Here is a 19,414-nt window from a genome sequence, read left to right as displayed (position 1 = left end):
TACTTGATAAATGAATACCTGACAACCTGAGCAAAAGGACTTTACTAAACAGGGCACACCAGGTGTCCCGTTCCCTTAACTGAAATTGCCTACCACATCCTAAGAAGTCATTAGACTGCTTTGCATTTTGAAAGAACGTTTGTAGAATTCTTGTGTGTTGCTAAGTGCAGCTGGTTCAATAGGAGCCCAGCAGGAGACGGCCTTTACAATGATCGATTCCGGGACTGAATTTATATATTCCTCACCACTTTCTTCCCCAGAAAAGCCCTGTTGGATGCCAAATCCCGAGTATAGAGGGCCAGAGAAGAACAAACAAGTCATTTTTAGACAGTGTATGTGGTCTGGGCAGCAGCAGGAACTTTCTAGATTTTCTTGTGGTTTCCAGAATCTCTTAGGTCCTAACAGGATTCCATCCCAGACATCTGAGGGGGTGGTGAATCTCTTTGGTCACATCACCCCAGTGCTTGACATTCCACCCGGTCCACTGTGAGGAGTATGACTTTTCTCACTTTATTCCCAGTCTGATCCTTACCACCAGATTCAGACTGCTCTCTTGCACGCTAATCCCCAAACTAGCTTATAGACAAGGGGTGCAGAACCCCAGGCCTTGGGGCCAAATCTGTTTGGGGGCCAAATTCAGCCCCCTAGGATTCCCTAGATAGCCATGCCCCTCCCCCTCCCCCTCCCTCTTTCCACTGACTCCTGAGCATTTGGTAGTTTCTCGACTTTTCCCGCAGAGTTCCCCCACCCCACTCTACGGCCAGCTCTACACCAAGGAGGATATAACACTTTGAAAGTGGTATACGGATTGTGTCCTGGGCCCCAACAGTTGTCAAAAAACTATTATAAAGCAGTAGTGTAGATCCTGCCCAAGAAGTTGAAACGCCTCTGCTTAGGCCTAGTTACTGGCAGTAAGAGGTTTAAGCTAAACCATGCTGGCATTTTTGCCCTGCCCCCCCTTTGCCTTTGGTCATGCCCCATTTTGCCCAAAAGCCCTGCCAACCACTGGAATGTGGTCTCCAAGAGCATCTCTGAAATTGAATTTGACCCTTGGCCTGAAAGAGGTTCGACACTCCTGCTACAAACCATAGCAAAATGAATCACTACAATGGTGAATCCCACAGAGCCAAGACAGCTGCCAACTCTCTGGCAGTGGCCCATCCAGAAACAAACTGCTTTAGCTCCAGGATCAGTTATTTTTCTTCCTGACTGCGATTTTCTCCTACACCAGCCTTATCGGCTTCTATTATTTTCAAAAATGAAATCATGACAGAAGACATAGGCCTTAGCTAGACCTAAGGTTTATCCCGGGGTCGTCCCGGGGTTGTCCCTGCCTGCTCCCGGGATATCCTGTGTGTCATTTACATGAACAGGGATGACCCTGAGATGATCCTGGGATAAACCTTAGGTCTAGCTAAGGCCCCAGTTCTCCAAGAAGTTGCATATCAAGCCTTTTGATCTCACTGAACCACATGCTTTGCTTGTGGTTGATAATAACCTATTTCTTAGGCCAAGAACTTAACTAGAAACTAGGTCTAAATCAGAGCTTAGATTCATGGGCTTTCAGATGCTGAAATCCCCAGAATCATTTTAAAAACAGCAGCTACTCTTCCAAAGAGTCAGGTGCCTCTGATACCGGTTGCTTGCCAATAGTAGAAAATGTGCTATGCAGGTTTTTACTACTGTCCAACTGGGCCTGTCTCTACATCTGTGTCCTTCAATGCACTGTAATGTGACTCCAGGAGAAGCTTAGTGTGTCAGCAGATTTGAAGCCTTATCTCTGGGTCTTTAAATAAAACAGGTCAGGTGCAGCTCTGCAGGTCCATACCAGGATTTTCCTCTGCACAAGCACAGAAAAGAGCTGTCTTTTGTCTTATATATATCAAAAAGTTTTCAGATATGAAATGGGAAAGAAAATCACTGAAAAGAAATGATGCATTTCTCCTGTTTTATCGTTAATTTCATTCTGGGTGTTTGCGTGTTTACATACATTTTTAACAAGTACCCATGGGAAAATTATGAAAAAAAAGTCACTGGGATGAATCAAGACATACCCCTCCATGGAGATACCCCACAGGAGGAAAGAATCAGATAGTGACGTTTGTGATTCCCCTAGCACAACAGTCTGAAACATCTCTTTAAGGGGCACAGAGGGGCAATGAGGGAAGGAGGAATCAGTGGAAATTGGCATTCTGTCCCCTTCTTCCAGGGTGAGTAGAACTCCACTGAGCAAAAATCTGGACCTAGCCCAGTATCTAGACTCATCCTTAGATCTGAGCAGTTAAACAAAACCAATCCATCAAAACTTTACCAATGTTAAAAACAACAATATGGTAAAACCTTAGCAATAGCCAAACATCTCCACTTTAGTTATGGCCAAGCCTCTGAGGAAGATAAAGAAGATAAAATCCTTAAAAGACAGATGTATTATCTACAGAGTTGTAGAGTCAGTTTAGAATCATCCTTGCGATGTTCAAAAACATACCCTTTGCTCTCCAGGGATGAGCTATGAAAAATAAAACAGCACCTGTTCTGCAAATATGCATCAGAACCTGCCTAGGATAGCACTGACTGGCAGATGCCCATGACATCACGCAATTTATTTATTTATTTATTACATTTTTATACCGCCCAATAGCCGAAGCTCTCTGGGCGGTTCACAAAAATTAAAACCATCATAAAACAACCAACAAGTTAAAAAACACAAATACAAAATACAATATAAAAAGCACAACCAGGATAAAACCACGCAGCAAAATTGATATAAGGTTAAAATACAGAGTTAAAACAGTATAATTTAAGTTAAAAATTAAGTGTTAAAATACTGAGTGAATAAAAAGGTCTTCAGCTGGCGACGAAAGGAGTACAGTGTAGGCGCCAGGCGGACCTCTCTGGGGAGCTCATTCCACAACCGGGGTGCCACAGCGGAGAAAACCCTCCTCCTAGTAGCCACCTGCCTCACTTCCAATCTGCTTACCTCTGCCTCCAAATCCCTGGAGCAGACTTGCCACTGTTTTAAGTAAGTGCATTTTTTTTAAAAAAAAAAATGTTGGTAGATGAAACTAATAAAACAAACTGTGGTATTTTAATATTTTTAATATTTAGAAGGCAGGAAGCCCACCTGGGGGAAAAAACAGAGGAGAGGTGCAAGAATAATGGTTGAACCACAGGTTAGTGTTACAGACATGTTAAGAGAAGGTTGAAGTGGTGCTGATGATACCATATAGCTGAAACCAGTACAGATTAAAGGTTTTGGGAAATTTGCACGGCCACATTTTTAACGCCTGCCAAAATGAGTCATTCAACACTGTCGCTGGAGAGGAAATGGAACAAAATAAGAAAGGAACAGGATGGACTTACAGAGGAAAGAAAGGAAACAGGAATGTTTTATGTGGCCTGAGGTTGCAACTTCTGGAAGCATGCACAAGATTAATTATATTTACTGCTTCTCTCTAGTTCGGTGACAGAGTGGTTCGAATTTCTAATAATATCTTCATATTGTATCAGAGTATCATAGATCACCTAGCCACATTACAGTTAGGCCAGCTGAAAGCATTTTTGTGTTGTTGTTTTTACAGCACTGTTTGTGTTTGGTGTACCACTTTAAATGTAATCATATACCTTAGAAGTTCACACCAAGTCTTTGATACGTTTCATTCCAAAGAACAGGAGGAGCATGAGCTGATCTTATAGCTAGATCATATGCAAATATCCTTGGAAATGCATATCAACGGTGTTCAGCGGAACATGCTATGCTTATATATGCAGAAGTAGGTTCCAACGAGTTCAATGGAACCCAGCGTGTGTTCACTCAGTCACTTGACCTAATGGGCCATATTGACTCGTATAATCAACATTAGTTTTCAGTTATTGTATTTCCCCTGGCTGTATCCAAGTTCTGTCAGTATATAATCCATTTATTTATTTAAAAAAAGAATATGGTTGCTTCTTATATCTTCATAAATTGTCAGTTGTGTAATCCCCTTTCCACACCACACAATAGTTTAAAAACAATAATAGCAATGCCATGCTAACAAGCTATTTCTTTTAGCTAAAGGAACAGATCTCAAATGTGCTAAATTGACCTGTAGAACAACCAAGAGCAGTACCTCTTAGTACAAGTGAGTTACTTGTATACATGAAATGAACGGCTTCCTCACTTCAGCATCATTGTAAATCAGTTCCTCACTGAGTCCAAAAGATCGTATCAAGACATTTAAGCAAACAAACACGCTCTCCCACAAAAATCCTGACACACCAGTACAAACTTGTTTTACGATGCCTGTAGAGTACAATTCCATCTATTATAGGCATATTATTGACAAACCGAGAAAGTACCCATTGTTATTGCTATCAGACACAAAAAGTGTTCTTGTCTCTGTACATTCCTTTGTAGCTGAAGTTTCTCAGGACGTAACTACTCCTCTTACCATTCTGGGGCAGTATTATTTTGTCTACTAGTAATGCAGAATAAAAGGTATAAACTGTAGCCAAAATCACTACAGGAAACCACTGTGCCCTTTTGCGTAGTAAAAGCAGCTGCTTGGGATCAACAGAGACAAACATAACAGCAGCCCCACAGGAGGGGGTTTCATTCTTAAAGTAGATCATACATCAAAGTTATGGCAGTTAGTAACAAAGGAGGCACTGGGTAAAATCTGCAGCAGATAGGAAGGTGATAATACCAAGTTAAAAGAGAGAGAGGGGGGGGCAATCAAAATATTCTTTAAAAGAATGAATTACAGGAAATATATTACTTCGGTACAGCTGGTCTTCAAACACACTTGGTTGTAAAATCTCAGTCCCCAGAGTGACACCTGCTGGATTCTATGGACAAAAAGCAGACACGAAATAAATTTCCACTCACAGAATCTCCATGTAAGGATAAAGGCTGTTTGCTCAGCAATATGTTTTCTGCATATCAATAACTCACCTACTGTATGAGGGAAATTTTCTTTTGGGAGTTTAAAAAGCTATTTTCAGTGGGTTGGATCCTGATGAAATTAGCTGCAACGAGTTCCTGTTGAAATCAGTGGGATTTAAATCATGTCAAACTTGTCCCATTGATTCCACTGAGACCCAAGCTCAATAACTTCAACTAGATCCAACCCATTATCACTGTACTAAGGACTGCTAGACGGAGTAGCTGCGATCTACAGAGCTGCTTAGGTTCATGGAATCCAGCTGAATTTTTTGTATGTCTTAATTCCATATCACAGCACAAAACTGCTTCTGTAACTGCTCTCAGTTTACTATCTAGCATTGGGGTGGGAGGAAACAACAGAAGACGAAAGCCCCCTTATGTAAAACTAGTTTCACAGTTCCTTGGATCCATTTCAGTTATTGCTGTTATTAAAACTAGAGCTGTGAGCAAATGGCCTCTTGAAATTCTCCATCCTATTTGATGAAGGAACAGGGGGACCATTTCTGGATTTTTTTTTTTTCCAGAGGGAGAAGAACTTCTCCAACAGTTTCTGGGTAGGGTCACCATTAGGAGTGACAGAAACATAGCTTCTTTCTTCTTCTTCTTTTGCTGCAGCAGCAAATGTCCCGCAGCTAAGAAGAATTTAACTCAAATGACTTTGAACAGATTTTTTAAAAAATAGTCACCACTCTAGGGAAATATTTATTACTACTACTAGTATTATATTATTTCCACCATTAAATATTATTATTATTATTATTATTATTATTATTATTATTATTATTATTATTATTATTACCCTGGAGCTGTGACAATGTTTTTTCTTCTCTTTGTTCAAAGTCTTTGGAGTTAAATTACTTAGTAAGTGCAACTTCCGTAAAAGAAAACTAATTTATGTCTTTTGCATTATACAAAACTATTTTAGCCTTATCCTTTTTCCTAAAACACTAATAATCACAGCTTGATCTGCAAGATTTACAACATAATTAAGGAAAGTTTTGGCATCTTGATCCAAAATGCATATATCGCACAGTACATTTAGGTGGAGGTAGTAAGGACTTGAAGTCAGGGGCAAAATCTAAAGGGGCATTTTGCACTCAGTATGGAATCCGGCAAACAAAATACATTGGCCTTGTACAATTAAATTGCTACTTTTCTTTAGAAAGTACACATAAACTGAAGCCCAAGCTTTCTCTGATTGGCACTTCAATTTATCTGGACAAGAAAATTGTTTACTAATCCCTCACCCCAACGGTTATGAGGCATGTGCATTTAGTTTTGTATCTGAATCCAAGCACCTAATATCCCATTGAGATCCAATCCTAAAAGCTAGGTGTACTGGTGCTGTTTTGAAACATGCACATAATCTGGAATAGCATATTTAACTTTAAGAGTGAGATTGGAGCATGCAACAACCACTGAACCCATATAACCCCTCTTCTCTGATTACTTTTCATGCTATCAACTGGAGCTTCCCTTTCCTCAGTCCCAATATAGGACAGTCAAAAATAGGGACACTTCTTTTACATCCAGTTAAAAAGAGATCTGAATACTATAGCAGGGAAGCCAAAGGTGTGAATTCCTTACAAGAGCTTCGGGTTGCTAGTCTTGCTAAATAATTTTGGGTTTATTAATATATTTTATCACCTCTCAAACACATTTCGTGATTCACTCACACAGGCTGAGTTCAGACAACACACTAACCAACGGTGGTTTAGGTAGTCAACCATCAGTTGAGTTGTCAACATTTGGTTATTGTGTTGTCTGTCAGGCAAAAAACACCCCATGGTCGACTATTTCCCCAAAATAACCAACTGAGATAACCAACACTCTGCAGAGTTGACTATCTGCACAACCATTGGTTAGCCTGTTGTCTGTCGGGCGCAGTGGACTATTTTGCAGCATTGAGTGGTCTATTTCAGCTGGCTATGGAGTGGTCTAAATTTGGGCTTCCTTACTAAAATTTATGTAATGCACACAATTACACAGATCTAAATTTTAAAAAAGTAGCATTGGAACAGACTTTCTGAGAAGGTTATGGTTATAAGATGAAACCATCAAAAATTAGGGAACTTTTATTTTGGTAGTGTAGTGGCTAAGGCTACAACACTGAACTCAATGGGGCATACTTCTGAGTAGATGTTTATAGGATTGTAATGTAAAAGACTAAGTGGTAGGAAGTCTCCGATTAAAGTCTTCCCTTTGTCATGAACTCAACAGGTAGTCTTAGGTAAATCACTCTTTCCCAGCCTCAGCCCACCCCATCTGCAATGGGGGGGGGATAGTAACATCGACTTGCTTTGCAGGGTTGTTTTAAGGGTTGTAAATAGATGATGATGATGATGATGATGATGATGATGATGATAATAATAAATTTATTACCCACCTCTCCCTCTGGATTGAGGTGGGCAACAACACTAAATACAATATAATACAATAATACACATGAAGCTCTTTGAACACTTGTAATTACTGTAGCGATGTTAAGTATATCTGTTGCTTCCACCAATTTCAATCTGGGTTCTTCAAACTCTTCAAAATATAAAATATGCCATCTGACAACCCCATCTTTCCTTCCTACTGAATTAACGCAAATTCACAGCAGTCATTTAAACCTGTTAATTTATTAAACACACACTACAGATCTGTTCTGTTCAACGCAAAAAAACAGGAGGTCTAAAGTTTTCAAGCAGGGAGGGCTTTTTATAATCAGTGCCAAAGCTAGACAGGCAATGAGATCCAGAACATCAGATCTAATCGCTGTGAGGTCTGTAAACAGAAACTTGTTCCCATTTGATTCACTCAGAAATTATGAACGCTAGCAGAATATGAAGGGAAAGAAATGGCGTTGAAATATTTACTTCCAAGGCATATTTATATCTCACATTGAATGTATAATCCTGAGTTGAAACTGAAATAAACATTTTGAAACATTCTTTTCCCACAGGAGTTAACACAACTGCACTGGGGAATTACGATATATATATATGCTTTCAGGATTGTCCCCAAACTACGGCTATTAACAGTGATTAAAAGCCAGTGTGATACAAAGGCTTAATTGTAGTTTGGATGTAGGGTAAAATCCCTGCTCATCTTTGATGCTCACCGGGACCCACGTTACACATTATACAGTAGGAAACCCAGTTTTTTCAGACTTAACCCCATCTCCCTAGTTATGCCATATGAAACCTATGTGTTACATTCATACGTTACATATTTAGGAATGTCTATATAAAACAATTTGTAGATGTAAACATGTGTGAAGGACAAGACACTATTTCTCAGCCTCACCTATTTCACAAGATCGTTGGGAGGCAAACATGCCAGCCTAGGGTTCTTGGAGCAAAGATACTAAAACTAGCATCTAACCAATCCACAGTCTCCGTTACTCTCCTCCACAGTCCATGCCCAACAGTGCAGGTTCCTAGGCATCACTCAAAGATCATCTGAAGGAGCCGGCAAGTAGCACACCATGCAAAGCCAATCATGGAGCCTCAAACATCGCAATATATTAAGTGCTGTGGGTTTTAATGATGATTTCCCCTAATTTTTTGCTCTTAAGGTGGCATTTATGTGTACTGATGGGAGGGGGTCTGCACTCAAGATGTCCATTCACCACATTGTGTGCACTGCATGTCGAGTAGATAGTGCATTTCACAACAAGTTTTGAAATCTTTCATTGTGAACCGCCCAGAGAGCTCCGGCTATTGGGCGGTAAAGAAATGTAATAAATAAATAAATAAATAAATGTAACAATATAATGAATGATGCAAGTTGCAACATAGATTTCTTCAAAAATAGTAAATGTAGAATCTTCATTGGTAGGGGGGGACACAGAGGTCAGTAACTTGTCAGAAATTACTAGAGGGGTCAAAGAAACGGCTTGTCTTTGGGAACCTTATTTATTTCCAATCAGTGGTTTTGTTGAACTCCATATACATCGTCTTAACTTTGGGAACTCAAGAATAATTCTACCACCATTATTTCTCTGTGACAACTCAGGAGAATCAAGCACTACTCACATACGGAGATTCTATTAAATATGATCAGAGGTACCTGCTATACATTTTGACGTTCAATTGAGCAGGCTGAAGAAGCTTGAAGCAATTGTTTTACTGACTTCTACATTGCTGATATTCAAAAATATTCTGCTTTAAATTAAAGTGACACCACCACAAAGAATGTAAGTACAGTGGTATTAATGACTAAACCAAATAACTACAAAATGTTTTATTGAACTTCCTTCTCCGGGTGAATGGGTCAATTTTTAATCCAACGGCTGCTGTCGAACACTTTCATTCTCTAGGGCAGCCTTACCCAACCTGATTCCCTTTGGACTACAACTCCCAGAATTCCTGGCATTGCCCATGCTAGCTGGGGCTGATGGGAGTTGAAGTCCAAAACAGCTGGAGGGCACCAGATTGGGAAAGGCTGATGTAGGATACCACAGCACAACTGTCTATACCACATAAGAACTGAGAGCAGAACAAGCTACAAATCCACAAGAATCTGAATTGTAGAACTTCTTATATTCACCCATTTGAACTGTCCACTGCTTTCAATTTATACTTTGAAGTTTGCACTTTCTCTTGTTTTTCCAGGGATTTAACCACAAAAGCACACTATACAGCACTTTCCCATGAGATGCTCTTTGAGCCTCTTTCCCTCCTGTGCCATGTGAGAATTGCTTGCCTCATGTCCAACTTGTGGGCATCCCACAGGCATTTGGTTGCCCGCTGTGGGAAACAGGATGCTAGAGTAGATAGCCTTTGGTCTGATCCAGCAGGATGGAAATGTTATTAATGAAGGACAGGGGAGGGGAATCAAATATTGATTTCCATCAGTTAGATTTAAAAGAAGACCAGGTTCCTTTAATTGTTTAATAGTTGTGTAGGAATTCTATACCTGCTGAAATGCCCTCTTCTACACAGCTATTAAAGGTATAGGAGCCCTGTCCTATTTTGCATCTGGCCACCTTATTCTCAAAAGTAGCTTTATACTCACATTATTGAGGGATGTAAATGAAAGGTGATTTATACGTCATGTGTGAAAAAGCAAACACATGGATTTAAGCTGATAACGCTGCATGTGGCTTGACAAATTTATGATGCTACATTTGGATCTAACAGGGCAAATCCTATACATGTCTATATAGAAATAAGTCCCGCTAAATTCAGTAGGACTTACACCTTCATGAGCAAGTCTGGGATTGCATCCTTAACTATGGGAAACAATTAAATAGTGGCGCTTTGAATTCAGCTCCACAAAATGAATTCCAGAGTTTGCAGGTTGAAGCTGTTTAGGTTTATTTATTTAATTTTTATACCACCCAATAGCTGAAGCTCTCTGGATGGTTGTGATCCCAAGTACACTTAGTAGGGAGTAAGGTACATTCAGCACAATGGACAACATAAGAACATAAGAAGAGCCGTGCTGGATCAGACCAAGGGTCCATCTAGTCCAGCACTTTGTTCACACAGTGGCCAACCAGCCATCGGCCGGGGATGAACAACCAAGACATGGTGCAACAGCACCCTCCCACCCATGTTCCCCAGCAACTGGTGCACACAGGCTTACTACCTCGAATACTGGAGATAGCACACAACCATCAGGGCTAGTAGCCATTGATAGCCTTTGCCTCCAGGAATTTATCCAACCCCAAGTCAACATGCATAGGACTGGTTAAACTGTGTTTGCCTCCACAAGATGTAGTGACGGCCACCAAGTTGGACTGCTTTAAAGGGGGATTAGACAAATGCATGGAGGATAAAGCTATCAATGACAACTAGGCATGATGCTTTATGTTACCTCCAGTATCAGAGGCAGTATGCCTGCGCACACCAGTTGCTGGGGAACATGAGCAGACCCGTGCTATGGCATTCAAATATTGTGGGTTTCCCACAAAGGTTGGCCATTATTGGAAAAGACTGCTGGATTAGATAGGCCTTTGATCTGTTCCAGCATGGCTCTTCATACGTTTTTATCTGAGGTAGGAAGCAGTGTTTGAGACCAGTTCTATTTTCATTACTAACAGATACCAAACTAAAGACAGCAATAACTGGGTGACACCATGAAATATATTTACTCACTAAAACTCCATTTGCTCCATGCTATAAAGTTTGGATAGTCTTATTGGTTGCATCCATTCCACACAACATATAATAAAGAAATACAAGACGAATGTAGCATTGTAGTTAAGAGCTTGAGCTATCATCTGGCCCAGCAAGTCCTTGGTTCAAACCCAGCTCTTGAGAATAAGCTAGTCTCCATCTCCATCTCGTGGTCCCCATTTGTGACATGGAGTTAATAGTACTGACCTGCCTTACAGGCTTGTAACGATTACTGTTTAGGTGTTGCATCATTGCTACAGATTATTAAATGGGCAATTTCTAGTGGCTTGAATGTTACTTTATGCAGAACAGGGTCAATTTCTTCAGTGCGCTGTCTTGAATTGATCAAATAGATACTGGTCAGCACCCATCTGGATCATAAAAATGAAGAGTAGAATTTTATTTGGTGAATCGCAAAACATCCAATTCCTTTTTAGCTATTATTTAAAACACAAAAATGATAATGCATGCATATGACAAATGTCAAACAGACAAAAATAAAAAATATTGAAATATAGAACAAGAATCCGTGACAGGGTGGCTCTCTTTGCAAGCAACACAATTTCTAACTATTGCAATTGACTGGAATTTATATGCATATGCAAGAAATGTGAGCACCTTATTAAGCAACTTGGGAGCTTTTAGGCTTGAGGATGCCCCGTAAACCCCAAAGATTCCACTGAATTAACTCAGAAGGTACATGACTGTAAGTTAACCCTGTGCCGACTTAGTTCCAAATGAGTAACAGCTGCCTTGAATACTAAAGGCATATCAAATTATCAGTAAGTAAGCTCAACTCCATTACTTTCATAAAATTGGTCTTGTCTCAGGGGCTTTGTTTGCACTTTCCAATAACTAGCAAAACCAAGTCTCACCGAACCATTTAATTCCACTCCTCAAGCTCCAACTATTTTTTGTGGGCTTGCTTGAAATGCCTTGCATTGACTTCCAGGTATCCCAAATGAAGCAGAGTTGTAGCCCAGGCACTTAAGGGTGAATTCCCAATGGCCAAAATAACAGTGAAGGCGTCCCTTGGATTTCACATCCTGTACCCACAAACCATGCAGAGGCCAAGAACTACTTTCTAATTTACTGCAGGACTGCCGGTCAGTTTGGGCAACCACTCAAGAAGTGGGCATTTCTTAGACAGTTCTCCACTCACAATGTCTTGCATCTTCCTGGGATGTTTGCCACCAACAGTTAATCACTTCTGTCCACCCTACTTGCTTACTTGCACACAGAAAGTCAAGCGCCGAAGCTGACTGTCATGGCAATGCAACTTACATGTAAACACTACATCCAAATCAGAAAAGTAAATCACTAGGGAAAGGGAGGCTGCCCTGGGTTAACCCATCAAGTACACCAGAGGTGAGAAGATGTCAGCCTTGCAGAGTTTTTTTTTTTTACTAGAACCCAAAGTTTTGCCAACTGGAGCCAGGAGCAAAACACACACTTTGAATTAAAATGGTATAAACCCAGGAATTTGTCTGGAGTGCAAGAACTTAAAGCTCCATCCAAGGAGCATTTTAGTTACTGGGCACTCACAGAGTTTGCTCAGGTCCCTCACACGATGTCTTCTGCCTCCCGCGCGCCTTCCACCCCTTCTGGCCTTCCTTGCGCAATAACCAAAAAAACCCTCATTAAGTCAGATGTTTTTTTAAACTTGGAATGGCTGCTCTCTCCTACTGTGTGCAGGAGAAGCAGCGCGGAGTGCTCGTTGTGTACTTCCTCTTTGGAAAGAGGAAGGAAATTGAGGAAGGAAAACACGGGTGGAGAAGCGATGTAGGGAGCGTGTTAACCCCCGGTGTCATGGGACTTATTATCAAAGACTTTCCACAGAGAAATCCACTCCTCCTCAGTGCCTCCTGCCCACAGCTTTATTCATTCCAGCATTAAACTGGGGGGAGGGGAGCAACTTTTTGTTGCCACAATTAAAACAACTGAATCAGAAATACTTTCCAGTCTATTTCAACTCACTCAAAAAACCCTACTCATAAATGTCCAATTGCTTTCTGCCTACTCCTGATGTACACTGTCACACTCTTCCACATTTTGACAACTGCAACACTTTTTAAGTGAAAGATGTTTCAAGAGAAAAAGCAGCAGTATCTATATTGTCCCATGACTGGAAGATCCACTAGTATCCCAATTTTAACCATGTGGACTCAGAATTATGTTCTGTGTATTCCATTGCGATCTTTCGAAATAGGCATGCTCTAGATCTTGGAAGTGCTACTGAACTCAGCAAGGCTTACTCCCAGGTAAGTGTGCCCAGGACTGCCACCTGAGGCAGCCATTCTAACCACATTTCGTCAAAAGTCATGGAAACCTAAGCAGTTTAGGCTGTAAACACTTACCTGGGAGTTAGCTCCATTTAATTCAAGGAGACGTTCTTTGGGTTCAACATGCCCAGAATCCTATGGTAAGGCTACAATTTTATCTATATTGACTTGGGGGAGAATCCCAGTGAAATCAAATGGGGGATGCTAATTTCAAAGCAAAAACAGCCAGCGACACAGGAGTTACACAAGGCATTCGTACTAGGCTACTTTATAGCCTGATGCCATGCAAGCTTACTCAGAAGCAAACCCCACTGAGTTCAACAGGGCTTATTCCCAATTGTGCATAAGGATCAATTTACTCAGTCCCGCTAAACTGATCTGACATCTACAACACGAGACTGCAAACCTGCTACCTTTTCTTTTTTCTCTTTTGCAAACTCTTGTATCAATTGCATCGTGGTTCCAACAGGGGCCCGGGAACTACCGCACCGCTGCAAATTCTCACGCCTAGGAAGCCACCAATCCGGATTGAGAGACAGGGCGCGGGGGGTGGGGAGGAGGAGAGAACCAAACTAAAAAAGACTTTACACTTTCAAGATTATCAATCCGTTCTACTGGTCACTAGTTCTTTTATTTCTCTTTCTTTCTTTTTTAAACTCAGAATTTGCTTTAAAGGATTATTTCTCACGCTTTAAAGACGCTGAAGGTTTCCAGATGCCCGGAGTGAAACTTGATTCATTCCCATATTCTATTTTACGGCTTCTCCGACAGAATGACGAGCATGTGTCAAAGTGAACGCATCCCCTGCTGGCAGAAGCCAAGCCTGGATCGGTTTTCTAACACGCAACGCGATCGCACCCATTTATATACATGCGAAATGTTAAGTTCCTTTTCTTTTCTGCGGGTCGGGGGGGGACGGGACTTTTCCGCACCCATCCTTCTCCCTCTCTCCAAAAAAACCAAGGCTGTTGTTTCTCAAGTAAATTCCTCCTGGCACTTAAAAAAAACAAAACACCCTACACCCTTTTGGAGCAAGCAAAACTTCAGATGTTAGGAAGATCGCATTCTTTAAAAGAAAAGAAAATACAGTTTATTCGGATCTGTACTCACCTAGAGCTGTTCCTTTCTGTGATACCCTTAAGAAATGAGATCGGAAACTCTCAATTGAAATTTGTTCTTCCCTGTTTCGGAAGATTTTTTGCCCACTCCAAACAAAAAACAAAAAACCAGGAGAGAAGTGGATTTATTTATTTTTTAAAATGTATATATTTGCAGGGTGATCCCGAGAGCTGTGTACAATCCAGGGAACAGACGCCCTTACACGGTACGAGCTCGCTCGCCCGCTCTGCCACCGAGAGAGAAGACGGCTTGGTCTGGTCTGAATCGAATTGGAAGCGTTGTCAGATTGTAAGTGATCGGCAGCAGGAGGGAAACATCCCCGCTTCCTGTTACATCAGTCGGAGACCCCGCCCGTTTCGAGGATTAAATTACTTTCTTTCTCAAATAGCCCAGGCGTGCGCGCGCCCGCCCAGCCCGGGCAAGCCTCGCTCCGTCTCAGTTCCCAGAGAAGGTGCAGAGAAGGGGCGAGTGGGACCCGTGCTCATCCGAGCCCGTGCATATGGACGTGGCTGGGTTTCCTTTCCACCTCCTTTCCTTACCTTGCAACTTGCAAGCCTGACGCACCCAAAGTAGTATCAGGATCTGAATGAGGAGCAGAACTACGATAGAGAGCGTCTCCCCTTGGAGGGAAGGTTACATCAATGGGGATTGTTGAGCTTGGAAAAAAGGAGGCTAATAGAGGTGTATTTATTTATTTATTAAATTTATATATCGCCCCATAGCCGAAGCTATCTGGGTGGTTTACAAAAGTTAAAAGCAGAGAACGTTAAAAGCATACAAAATTTTAAAACCATCAAAAATATAACAATATAAAACAACAGTATCCATTTAAACAACAACAGTTCTGCAGTCCATTAAAAAAAAACCCACTTAGCATATGTTGTGAAATGCTATTAAATGCCTGGAAGAAGAGAAAAGTCTTAACCCAGTGCCGAAAAGATAACAATGTTGGCGCCAGGAGACCCTCGTTGGGGAGATCATTCCATAATTGGGGGGCCACCACTGAAAAGGCCCTCTCCCTTGTTGCCATCCTTCGCGCTTCCCTTGGAGTAGGCACTCGGAGGAGGACCTTAGATGTTGAGCGCACTGTTATGTATGGTGTGGAGAATGTGGATAAGGAGTCCTTTTTCTCCCTCTCTCAAAATACTAGAACCCAGGGCCATCCATGAAGCTGATTGGTGGGAGATCCAGGGCAAATAAAACGAAGTACTTCTTTACACAGCGCATAGTTAAATTATGGAACTCACTACCACAGGATATAGTGATGGCCACCAATTTGGATGGCTTTAAAGGGGGTTGGATGAATTCCTGGAGGCGAAGGCTATCAATGGATACCAGCCCTGATGGTTTTGTGCTGTCTCCAGTATTCGAGGCAGTAAGCCTGTGTGCACCAGTTCCTGGGGAACATGGGTGGGAGGGTGCTGTTGCACCATGTCCTGCTTGTTCATTCCTGGCCAATGGCTGGTTGGCCACTGTGTGAACAGAGTGCTGGACTAGATGGACCCTTGGTCTGATCCAGCAGGGAAGTTCTTATGTTCTTAGAAAGGTGTGTGAGAGAGATTTCTAGTCCTATATATCTAGACTGATAGTTTATGTATTCATTCATTAAATTTCTGTACTGCCCAATAGCGATGATAAAGGATGCTTACGGCGAGCGGGCTTTGATTGCCCCATCGCCCTGCCACATTCATAGAATTTTATGGCGGGGTCCATAGTTCTTCGTTCTGAGCATTGTTTCCCACTTTTCATTCTGTATTATGCTGCAGCAGATGCCATTGTGTGCGCTATAAGGTATAAATGCTCAAGAGGGATGGAGCGTCACTAAAATGATATCGTATTGATATGACACAAGGTGTAGGTATCAAGCATCATCAGACAATCGTTTTATCGCACGCTCGCTGCTGCCCACTTATGGATGTTTGCGCATCCTTTAGATGACGGCCATCTCCCACGTGCCTGCTGCTCCTTCTGCTCATTTTTCCGTTGCAAAATAGACCCCTTCTAGTCTAGTCTGGTTTGTGCTGAATGAGTCTGGAGTTAGGATAGAATGTGATACCAATGAAGCAAAAACACTGACATTATAGTCTGCTTCTTGGCTAGTGGGACAGAGGGGCCGCAGGAGTTAGGCTGCAATCCTATACAAGCTTACCTGGGACTAAGCCCCAATGAATTCAGTGGGACTTATTTCCAATAAACATGTATAGGATTGCCGTACTACTATGCTGTAGTGGCTACAGTATGGAGGTGCTTCCAGGTGACTCTCTTGGGCCCTGTTCAGAAGACACCTTAAACCATGGCTTTAATCACAGTTTTTTGCCTTATACACCTTGGTTAAAGCCATGGTTTAAGATGTCTTCTGAACAGGGCTTTGCTGTGCCTAGCCTCATCCATAGAATTTACAGGAGGTCGACAGTGTCATTTTCCACTCATAACCCACACTTGTTTTCCAACCACTTTGACCGGCTTTGTACTTACTGCAGAAAATCTGTCAAACAGAGGGACAAAGAGAGAAACAGAAGAAGTAAACACGTCTATCAGATTGGTAGCATCAAGGAGCAGTCTGGAAGCAACCCAGGTCTCAAAACTTCACTCATATGATGAAGGGAGATCCATGGTTGGATTTCCAATGGGAGGGAAGTTCCCCAAAGGTCAAATCAGCTGCAGGACCCCAAACCAACGGCAGTGCTATGGGGCACCATTTCCACCATCCTGTTTTTCTAATTTCAATTGTCCCCCAAACTGCCCCATATTGGGGCTGTTCAGAAGACACCTTAAACCATGGCTGCAACCACGGAGAATAAGGTTAAAGCTGTGGTTTAAGGTTTTCTTCTGAACACAGCCCGGCTTTCTGCTTAACCACCGTGGTTAAAGCCATGGTTTAAGGTGTCTTCTTTACGGTGCCACTGAATATCACCCCAGTTGGGCAAAAGGTGCTATTCACCAATGTTGTAAATAAATGGTAAATAAATATAGCATGCTATGAAACTCACTGGGTGACTTTGTTACTCTAACCTACCTCATAGGGTTGTTGTAAAGTTAAAGGGGGTCCCACATGTCTCTCCTGGACCTCCTCAGTGGCTGATTGGGATGATTATGATAATGTGTATTCTTTCAGAAATAAGTGTCTCTGATGTCAGATGAGTGTGGACAGAATTAAAAACTGTGTTTGTCTGGTTTGGAACAAACTTGCATGGTAAGTTACTGTTCTTTCTATTTTGCAGATAATGGCTTGAACCCAGGCCAAGATCTCTCAGGCTTCCTGAGCCTTGAGAAGAGCCATGGAACCTCTTCTCAATACCGATGGTTCAGACCTGGAAATTCTGAACTAAACATGTTTGCCTCTGAGCACGTGCGGACTACCTTTCCGTCTCTGCTGTGTAACCACAACTAGCTAGGTTGCTGGATATCTGGGATACTTAGTTGGAGCAAAGTTTTCCAAGCCAGTCTTGAAGCCTGGTATCTCTCCCTCTGGAAATTAAGCGCTAAACAAGGGACAGAGAGCTATGCTTTACCAAAAGAGTTGGTAGCATAGACAAGGCATTACTCCTAATGGCAGCCAGAAGACAGAATGTGTGGATTTAGGGATTTCTTCTTAGCAAGTGGGGCAGAAAGGTGTGCAGCATTGGTGGATCTACACTGCTTTATAGTGGTATTGAAGTGCTCTGATAATTGTTCGGGCACATCGCATATACCACTTTCATAGTGTTATCTCCTGCTTTTTTATTCCACATTGTCCAAAACTATCACAACAGATATCATTGTGTGTCCAACAAGGTAGGGCAAGAGGAATATAGTGTCACCATGATGGGATTGCAATGATTTTTAGATCTGGCTCACCTCAGGAGCTTGTGTGATTACAGCTATAATGAAAACATGTGAGGCAAGTGTGGTGGAGCTCCTGAGCACCAAGGTCACCCCACATGATGTGGGGTGAATCCCCTGCCTCAGGTGGTAGAGCAGGAGGGCTGTGGAATTGTGTACTCCCCACCACCACCACCAGGAGTTCCCCTACTGGAGCAAGGCAGCACTACAGTGGGTGCTCTGGAGAACCCCGCCAACTGCAGCAGAAGAATGTCTGGCAGCGTTTTCCAGAGTAAATCCCTGCCCTTTGTCTCACTCTGAGGACCCTGTTCGAAATTGCTAGCAAATGACTGTAGAACAGGGATGGAGGAAAATGTGGTCCTCCAGATGTTGCTGTATTGCAACTCCTATGAGCTCTTGCCAGCGTGCATAGCCAATGACGAAAAATTATGGGAGTTGCAGTCCAGCAATATCTGGAGGGCCGTGCATTTCCCCATCCCTGCTCTAGAAAGAGTTCTAATATTTATTTCACACAAATGTTTTGCCAAAATGGTGGAAATTTTACTATCAACTAAACAGTGCAGAAGGAAGATGTGATCTTTCCGAGATCTGCATATGTCCTGCAAACCTGTGAATGGTTACTTGGAAGTAACTGCCACTGATTGAAGTTAATTTCCAAGCAAATCCCATTGAGCACAGCGGGATTTGCTTTTAAGGAAACACGTACAGGCTCAGGCTGTCAGTGCATCAAATGCACGTCAGCCTATCTGTAGCTGGGACACGGGATCCATGGATATAGCAGCACAGGGAATCCCCATACCATGTTGCACTTACTTATTTTTAGCCCAGGCTAGAAGCTCCTTGCATGGGAACATCCCATCCTTCTTATATAGCTCTGAAGTTCAAGTGCCAAATTCCTCAGCAGACATACCCACTGTGTTTGAGAATGTCAGGGCAACTCAATCCATGAAAATTTGTTGGCAACCATTAGCTTCCTGCAAATATACTGCCATAGGCTTAACTCTTTTCCCTGGTCCTCTCCTTTGTTGTTCCTTGTCCTCTAGTATTAGAAGCCTTGTGATGGAGGCAATATGGAACCAAAAGGCTCTTGCACTTAGGTTCTTGGGCAGGTTCCTTTTCTGCAAGTCACACCAGTTTCCTTCTGGGAATGAATGGTG

General features: G+C 42.1%; 1 protein-coding gene across 1 annotated transcript in view; it reads right to left on the bottom strand.

Moving 5' to 3' along the window:
- CALCRL (calcitonin receptor like receptor) overlaps positions 1-14,569 on the bottom strand; it is an 85,777-nt gene extending 71,208 nt beyond the window's left edge. The window contains exon 1 of the mRNA XM_063118582.1: positions 14,427-14,569. The gene's annotated coding sequence lies outside the window, so the exon portion shown is untranslated. The remainder of the gene's footprint in view (positions 1-14,426) is intronic.
- Between the last annotated feature and the right edge of the window lie 4,845 nt (positions 14,570-19,414).

This window comes from Elgaria multicarinata, chromosome 2 (assembly GCF_023053635.1).
Source record: "Elgaria multicarinata webbii isolate HBS135686 ecotype San Diego chromosome 2, rElgMul1.1.pri, whole genome shotgun sequence".
In the NCBI taxonomy this organism is placed as follows: domain Eukaryota; kingdom Metazoa; phylum Chordata; class Lepidosauria; order Squamata; family Anguidae; genus Elgaria; species Elgaria multicarinata.
The sequence above is the reverse complement of the archived record's forward strand: the minus strand, read 5'-3'. Positions and strand labels throughout refer to the sequence as shown.